Here is an 8,994-nt window from a genome sequence, read left to right as displayed (position 1 = left end):
ACACTTCCATACAACATCTGAGGCTCATCACAAGTGCCCTCCTTATCCCCATCACCTATTTATTAACCCGTCCCCCCCCACACCTCCCTTCTGACAACCATCAGTTTGTTCTCTATAGTTAAGAGTGTTTCTTGGTTTGCCTTTCTCTCTCTTTTTTTCCTTTGCTCTGTTGCTTTGTTTATTCAATTCCACATGTGAGTGAAATCATATGGTGTTTGTCTTTCTACCTGTGCAAAAATATGGAATGCTTCATGCGTTTGTGTGTCATTCTTGTGCAGAAGCCATGCTAATCTTCTCTGTATCATTCCAATTTTAGTATATGTGCTGCTGAAACGAGCACTACCCAACATATTTTTAATGCATCCATTATTAACCATGTTTAGAAATAATTTTTAATAACATGAAAATGCATGTCTCCATCATACTTCATTATATATATTATATATGATAGACATATCAAGCTGTTATTAACCATGTTTTGGAAGAACTTTTATTAACTTAGGGATATATACATACATATATCATAATATATGTAAATATGATAATACACAATTACATCATAATAAAATATTGCCTACATTTAAAAAAGTAAATCTACACAGATACACAAACACATAAACTGTAGAAAAAAGACTGGAAGGAAATAAAACCTTAACTGCATGTAATTGCTGTTTGATAGAAATGATGGGGCTAAAAGACACTTAAAATAGCATGAACAATCCTGCTATAGAGATGTGATTTATACAGCATTTTTGCATACTTCTCAAATTGAGCCTCACCACAATTCTGTGGGTAAGTACAGGCAGGTATTATTTCCCCTTTGCATAGAGAAAGGTGCTGAGGCTTAGGGAGGTACTTGGTTTAATCAAGGTCAAAAGGCAGAGCTGAAATATGAACACGGGTCATTTGACACCGTATCTGAAGCTGCTTTCACAAAAATAAGTTGACTCTTTAAGATCATATGGCTAGAAAATCTATAGCTATAGGGACTCCAGGAAATGGTGAGAACTTGCAGTAACAATTCTTGAAAGTTTCACAGCTGTTGATAAATAGGAAAAGTCGAATGAGATTCTAAGTAAATGCAGACGGAAATTTCTGCAGGCTTAAAAGAAATTATTTATTACTCACAGTATCTTAGCATACTGGCTGAATAGAAGAGCCATGAGTCACCCCTGAGATTTTTGAGGGAAAGCAAATGGGTATTATCCCAGTCTATACAAGAGACAAACTCATAAATAAGAGAAGAATACACTTGACACTCCCACACTGAGACTGTGGCCAAAAGGAAGGTAAATTTCACATTCCTGACTTCTGAATCATGAAGTGGTTTCACATTCTTATACCCCAAACAGGGTATGCTACTGAGGGGTCCTCAAGGCTTGTTCACAGGTGAGTCTGAGCAAATGCATTTCTTCCTGAGATGCATACCTCTCTACTTTAATTTAGTTCCCTTTGTATTCCATTTTGTGTTCCCAGTAAAAACAAAAGCACTCTTACTCAAGAATTTTGGAATTAGGAAAATGAGCATTGGAGTAACTTTATACTCATCTGGAAGACACAACATGTAACCTTTACCCATCCTTCATTTGAAGAAAACAACTATACTGTGGTTGGTACAGGAAGTCCCTGTGGGGTATCTCCTGGGTGCCAATTATTTTTATCACTCATAACAGGTTTTATTTCATTTCCTCAATAAGTACTCATTTATATAATTTGCTCTTTCCTCTTAAAGTATTATCTATTTCATTCAAGCTCTAAAAGTTTACCCTCAGTTTTCTGTTTGGCTAGAGTGCTTTGCCTTCTGAATTTTCTAAGCATTTTTCTTGATCCATCAAATCGGTTTGCATAGACCTAGTGTTCATTATTCCTAAAATGTAAAATACTATGCTAATTTATTTTATGCTTGATTCTACCTTTATGCTATGGCATATTGAAAAGCATTCTGAACAAAGAAGACACTAGTAACTATTAATAGCTGATTGGGAAATATTATGACTCATACATATTTAGAATACAGTATAATGTCAGTATATTTTGGCAAACATACCTTAAATTACAAAAAAGGAATGCCTTTGTTAAGTTCTTTTTTTTTTTTAAGTTCTGATGGTTCTTATCAACTTAGAAATCATAACATAATGCCTTGGAAGTAGGTATGTTCATCTCTGGTCACACCTTTACTGGCCCTCTCAACCTCATGCTTTTCATTTAACCCCTCATATTTGGACTTTTAACAAATGAGAGCAAATTATTGGTGGGGTTAGATTACTGTACATGAAAATATGCTAGGTGATAAAAGGGTAACAAAAAATATACTCAAGACTGTAGAGTAAGACCAGTGTCTGTATGTGTCTGGAGAATGTAGGTGCATTAGTTTAGCATTTGAACAGTTCTGGGGCTTTAATAGGCTTATAATATACTTAGGAAAGGAAACTAAATATACTCATCTAAATTCAAATAGCAATGTAAACGAAACAGTAATCAAGGCATGTCAAAATATGTTCTGGAGGGGAGCTAGGTTTAGGTTGGGAGAAATTGCTGTATTGTGGAGTCATCAAGAAAGTTTGTATGGGAAGTTGGTAAGGATGACTGCAATATAGTGTGTAATAATATCAGCTTTAGATTAAGACAGGCCTGGGTTTGAATTCTGGCTTTGTGATCTTGAGCAAGTTATTTTACCTCTGGGCTTTGGTTGTCATTTGTTACACTGGCTTAATGAAAGTAACTTTGTAGATGTGTTGGAAGAATTCAGAAAAATGAAATATGTAAAGCATTCAGCTTAGTTCCAGGTACACAGTAAATGGTAAACAATGGTAACTGTTATTAATTAAATTGGAGCTTGAATGACAGGTTATATTTCAATGGTGGAAGCTAGGATTGAGGGAGGAGGAGAGACAGGACAGAAAAAGGCAAAAGATCTTGCTGGTGGAGCAAAGGTATGAATAAGGATGAAAAGGCCTAAATATACAGATACATTTAAGAAGAATATAAATGGATCACACTGAAGATTTTGGATGGGGGGGCAAGGATGTTACACCATTTGTATTGAGCAGAGGCAGTTTGCTTCAGGTCACAAACCATTTGACCTTAGCAGGTGGCTTGGCATCTTCCCGTTGGATGCTGAGATGCTGTTTTTTGGCAAGGTAAACATCCTATATTTATTTGGTTACTTGTTTCACAGCACCATGGAGTGTCTTACACATTATGTAGTTCTTTTATGACACACCTGTGAGGTAGAAAAAGCTGTGGATAAAAATGGCTGGCATGAACTGAATGGCCCACAGCAGGTGATTGTGCTATGGGGATGGGCCTGGCTCCAAGTTTTCTTCTTCCCAGAGCCTCCCTGTAAAAGCCCATTTGGCCAATCATGGCATTTCTCATTACACATCTGCTCTGGGAAAGAGAGAGAGCACTGAGCACTGTCAGGACTCAGGCAAGAGAGGCTTCCAAGTCTTCTGCAAATGACTCATGCAAATAGTTTTGCTTTACATATATGGAATATAGATCTGTAATTATGCAAACACTTGCACATAATTTCCACAGTAGCATGGTGTCAATAAGCAGGTGCTTTCTTGTGTTTACAAAAAGGCTCATCCCACCTCTAAAACATTTATTTTTGTAATATCTTTCATGTTCGACTCACACTTTTCTTTGGACAGATTATAGCTGTTTTTCCTTCTCCTCTGACAAATGACTAGGTGAGCAGACATGGTAAACATCTTATGAAGCCATGTAAACTTTGAAGAACATTTGTATTCACCAAAGTCACAAAGCTAAGGCAAAAATGACCTCACTGGATTTTCCTTGTTGTTTCGTGAGCAGTGAAAGGAGAACACTGGTGAAGGAAATGCTCTCATGCAGGATTATGGAGATGAAGGACAGACTTGCATGGCAAGGATGCTCAGGGATCATCTCAGTGATGTTTTATTTTTACATAAGAGAGCTTCAGCCAAGAATTTAAGTCCATGATTCTCAACCTTGGCTGCTATTGGCATTATTTGTAGAGATTTGAAAACAACTTCTTTCTTGGGTCCGTTTCCAGGGTCTCTAAATGTAATGGGTTTGGTGTGTGGCTAGAACACCTAGAGTTTTAAAACAACTCCCTGCCCTGGTGATCTTCTGTGCAGCCCCCAAATTGAAAACCACTTTGTTCCAAGCCACTTGTACTAATGAACTAATATTTCATTAAGATTTCATTAGCCTTCAATAGGATATGTCAATATGAGCAGCCAACATCTGTCAGTGGGAGCCCAAACTGCTCAATCTGAAGCAATTTCCTCAAGCTTCCAAACTTCCTTCTGCAGGTACGGAAAGAGAGGAGAGAAGGGCATATAGAACAAAGAAATGAATCATGAACTGTATTTAAGAACTTTATGCCTGTATTTAAGAACTTTATGCCTGACTTTAAATTTCGGCCATGATTAATTAGCTTGTATCAGACTTCCCCTCCCACTAAAGTGTGTACCAGTATGGAGAAGAATATAAAACAATTACTTGCAGGAAATGGGCAGCAAGCAATGTCTGTGAGCAAAGGGAAACACATGAGCTACATCCTGCATTCACCCTGATTTCTCCCTGAGTGGAATTTCCAGACCACTGTTTGGGGGAATAGAGCCCAAGCAGAAAACAGTATTTTTGCTATCAGAGGAAACAGACTGGTGTTTGGAGTTACCATGGTGACTGCGATTTGAAGGGTAGGATATCAGACAGAAGAAGCTACAGAGGACCTTCAAAAATCTACACAAAAGTTCACACTGTGTCTTTGGCTGACTCATAAAGTGGAGCATGACAGAATGAGATTTCAAGAGATGGGACAGAGAAAAAATAAAGGGAGCCTGAAATATAATTGGGAATTTTAGAGGTTTCACAACTCTGTGGAGACATTAATGTTTGGGTCCAGCTAAGTGAACTCCCTAGGCTTGTTGTTGTCATTGAAATACCACATCCTAGAAGTTAGGGGAATGCTAGGAGTATGCTAGAAGTAAGGGCTGGACTCTAGGAAAAAGGGCAAAGTGAAATAGACCCACCCCTGACTCAGACTAAATGTGGCAGGATGAGGGTGACCCTCTAGTGATACGATTATCTGCCAGATAAAAACTTAATGTCCTTTGGAAGATAACATACTGCAAAGCACCTATGATATATCATTTATAATATCCAGCATTTAATAAAAAGTTTTAGGCATGCAAATAAGTGGGTAAAGTGACAAATAATTAGGAGATAAAACAGAAAAAATGGACCTAGATGTGATATAAGTATGGAATGTAGTTAGTAAGGAGTTCAAAATAACCATGGTTTATATGTTCAAAAATAAAGGAAAATAAAGGCAAAATGAATAAAAAGATGGACTATTTCAATAGACAATTGGAATCTATTAAAAGAATATGATGGAGATCTGGGTCTGCAAAGTTCAATATTTGAAATTAACGTCTTTATACCTAACATGACTATTTAGCCTAGATTCTCATGGTATTTGTATGGAATAAAATCTGTGATGTGAATAGACAAACCAATAGGTATAAGATGATTAATGACAAATAAAATATAAGAGAGTGGAATTGCATATGCAAAAGAGGAAGTTCTTATGTGAACTGTGCTTGATTTTGACCAGTGAGATGAGACAACTATAAAACATGATGTTCAAATGACCAGAAATACATATTTAGTCTGTGTATTAGTTTGTTAGGGCGCTGTGACAGAGTAACACACACTAGGTGGTTTAACCAACAGAAATCACATGGCATTCTCCTATGTGTGTGTCTAGGTCCAAAATTTTTGCTGAAATTAATTGTAATTAAGTTGCTATTGCTTTCAACCCAAAAACCTAATAATTGAAATAATTGGAACAAGATGTAAGCCTTTGAGGATTCAGTGTATTTGGAAATGATCAGGATGGAGCAAAACTTGGAGTTCCAGATGGACAAACCACCTGCTTCCTTGGCAGTCAGAAGGAGGAAGAGCAAGGAGTCTGGAATGAACTGAAGGAAAAGAATGGTGGAAATAAGAGGAAGATTGATTTTTGGGGCAATCATCTAGGAGAGGCCTAATTTCAGAGTCTAGTTACTGGACTGGATTCTAAACTAGATGCTGTAAGATCTACCTCCATATTTAGATTCTCTAACTTGGTCGTGTAAAATAGCTATTATTGCATGTTAGTTTCTATTGTAGCTTGATGCTATCTATGCTTGTACGTGTAGTTCTGGGCTGCCTCGTAAGTCAGTTCTATTTTGTTTTTTAAAATTTTATTTATTTATTTTTGACAGAGAGGGAGAGGAAGAGAAAGAGAGGTTGAGAGAGAGAGAGAGGGAGGGAGAAAACACATGCACATGCAAGCAGGGGAGGGCAGAGAGATAGTTAGAGAGAGAATCCCAAGCTGATGATAGCACAGAGCCCCATCTGGGGCTTGAACCTACAAACCGTGAGACTATGACCTGAGCTGAAATCAAGAGTCGGACGCTCAACTGACTGAGACACCCAGGCACCCCAGCTCTATTTCCTTTTTAAATCATATTTTCTAAAGTAAAAACATGCCTGGAAGATGATGGTCACATCCATATCCCGGCCCCATAGTTATAAATTGGTCTCTAGATCTTCTACATTGGAAAATATATCCGTGCAAGTGAAACTAGTAATCTTAAAAAAAAAAACACTTAGATTTTCTTTAAACTCTTTATGTAGTGAAGAATAATCCTTGTCCAGAAGAGGTCTGCCCTCTGCCCTCAGCTGCTGGGAGGTATTCTCTAAACCCTTGCAATGCCATGCCTGATAGGAGTCTTTGTAGGACTGGAGGCTGTGAATTTCAGAGTTTTCACAGCCTCTGCATTTCCAGATAGTCTGACAGAATTTCCGGATAGTCTAACGGTATTAAATATAGTAGGAACTTTGAGTCACACAGTATCAGTTTGACCCCAGAATGCCTGGCAACTGAGGTCAGCCATGTGGGCAATCAACCATAGAGCCCAAATAAAGGCTCTGGATGCCAAGGCTTGGGTGAGTTTCCCTGGTTGGCTCTCTGGTTGATACTCCATTTGTATCATCATATATTACTGCTGGAAGAGTAATGCTGTGTGTGCGTGGCTCCATGGGAGAGGATAACTCAAAGCTCTGTGTTTGGAACTTTCCTAGATTCTGCCCTATGTGCTTCTTCTCTTGGCTGATTTTAATCTCTATCTTTTAACCTAACCTAATCTGTATCTAAAACCATAATCATGAGATAAGTGTTTCTGGTGAGTTCTGTGAGTCTTTCTAGTGAATTATTGAAACTAAATGTGGTCTTAGAACCCCTGAGTTTACTATTGGTCAGAAGTAAGGGTTTCTAGTTCACACAAGGGTTTCTCACTTCACACAAAAGTAAATAATTTATAAACAATGTTTCTGTAATTACTAGTAGTGACAATTCACCTGTGAAGAACTATTTTATTTTATTTTGTATTTCAAGTTTTTATTTAAATTCTAGTTAATTGACATAGATGGTAAAATTTCCCTTAAGTGTAGAACTTAGTGATTCATCACTTCCATACAACACCCAGTGATCATCACAAGTGCACTCCTTAATGCCCATCACCCATCTGGCCAAACCCCTTGTCCATCTCCCTCCATCAACCCTGTTTGTTCTCTATTCTGTAGAGTCTCTTGTGGTTTGCTTCCCTCTCTCTCTCTTTTTTCCTTCCCTTATATTTGTCTGTTTTGACAAAAAGAACTTCTCATTTAAATTGGCATGAAAATAATGCTGATAGTTGCTTGCAATAGGGAAGAGGATTTGAGATTTAAAATAACTGGCAGTTCTTCTAAGTACTGAGGATTCATTCATTCAACAAATATTTGCTGAGCACCTTATTATGTGTCTTAAAGATACAGTCCCTTCTATTAGAGATGATTCCTAGATTTTAAGGAAAATTGATAATAATGGCTAACAGAGAAATCTGATTCAATTTGAACAAGGATTAGATTGTTAAGAGAGACAGATACATCAAGGTCATCAAGTCTGTTTTGTTGTAATGGTTAAAATTGTGGTATTTGGAACCAAGTAAACATGGGCTGACCACCTAATGTGATTTTTCAGTGCCCATACTATGACATTCATTGCAATTTTCAGCTCTTTCTCACTTTCCTCATCTGTAAAGTGGAGATAATAGTATCGACTTCATAGACTTCTTGTGAAGATGAGGTAGGATGATGATGTATTAAAAGACTAGTCACAGGGGCACCTGGGTGGCTTAGTCTGTTAAGCATCCAACTCTTGATTTTGGCTCGGTTCATGATCTCACAGTTCATGAGTTTGAGCCCCAAGTAGCCTCTGTGCTGACAGTGCAGAGCCTCCTTGGGATTCTCTCTCCCACTCTCTCTCTGCCTCTCCCCTACTTGTTCTCTCTCTCAAAATAAATAAGTAAACTTAAAAAAAGATCAGTCACATAATCAATACATGTTATCTATTGTTATTAGTATGTTCAAGTGTTTCTTAATGAACCATTTTAAAAAATGAGTGTGAGGGGATATTGTTTCCCAGCATACCTATATTAATGTCAGTGACCACTTAGTTCCTCGGTCCCAGGAGTGACTATGGCATCATGGGGACAGCAGTGCAGGTCCAGTTTTGAACTGTATATTGTAGCAGAAAAGCAAACGAACAGGTTTGGGATTTATTTAGTAGCAGTGACTTCAAGTACAGCTGCTTTTGCCACCTTTTGTTTTGTGAGTAAAATACCGGAGAGATTTGGCTGTTGTATATTCAGGGGTACCAAGCCCTGGAGAAGGTGAAATTGGATTTGGTGGTCATGGCTTTTAGGCAGAAGAAGGATTCTGAAGCAGCTGGGGAGAGTAAAATAAACTGGGGAAACTAGTTTAGTCTGTAGCAACATTCACGTGTTTAGATGGTTTCTCATTTGGGGTGGCTCAAGCTCTGCCCCCAGACCTTTTAATTGCACAGAATATACTGAGCAGGCAGTACTGCACAAAGCTTTGGTAAATTGTTCATTTCTGAGATTTTCTTCCTTCATA

At 37.9% G+C, this 8,994-nt stretch overlaps 1 long non-coding RNA gene and 1 other non-coding gene across 2 annotated transcripts in view; both read right to left on the bottom strand.

Annotated features, from left to right (window-relative positions):
* Positions 1 to 233: 233 nt before the first annotated feature.
* LOC111562030 lies at positions 234 to 340 on the bottom strand. The gene has a single exon (XR_002745091.1). It is a non-coding gene; the product is annotated as a U6 spliceosomal RNA (small nuclear RNA).
* Positions 341 to 646: 306 nt separating this feature from the next.
* LOC123379711 overlaps positions 647 to 8,994 on the bottom strand; it is a 47,654-nt gene continuing 39,306 nt past the window's right edge. Inside the window, exon 3 of the long non-coding RNA XR_006584583.1 lies at positions 647 to 4,295. This is a non-coding gene — a long non-coding RNA (uncharacterized LOC123379711). The remainder of the gene's footprint in view (positions 4,296 to 8,994) is intronic.

Source organism: Felis catus, chromosome C1 (assembly GCF_018350175.1).
Source record: "Felis catus isolate Fca126 chromosome C1, F.catus_Fca126_mat1.0, whole genome shotgun sequence".
NCBI lineage: Eukaryota > Metazoa > Chordata > Mammalia > Carnivora > Felidae > Felis > Felis catus.
Note: the sequence above shows the minus strand (reverse complement) of the source record. Positions and strands in the feature narration are given on the sequence as shown.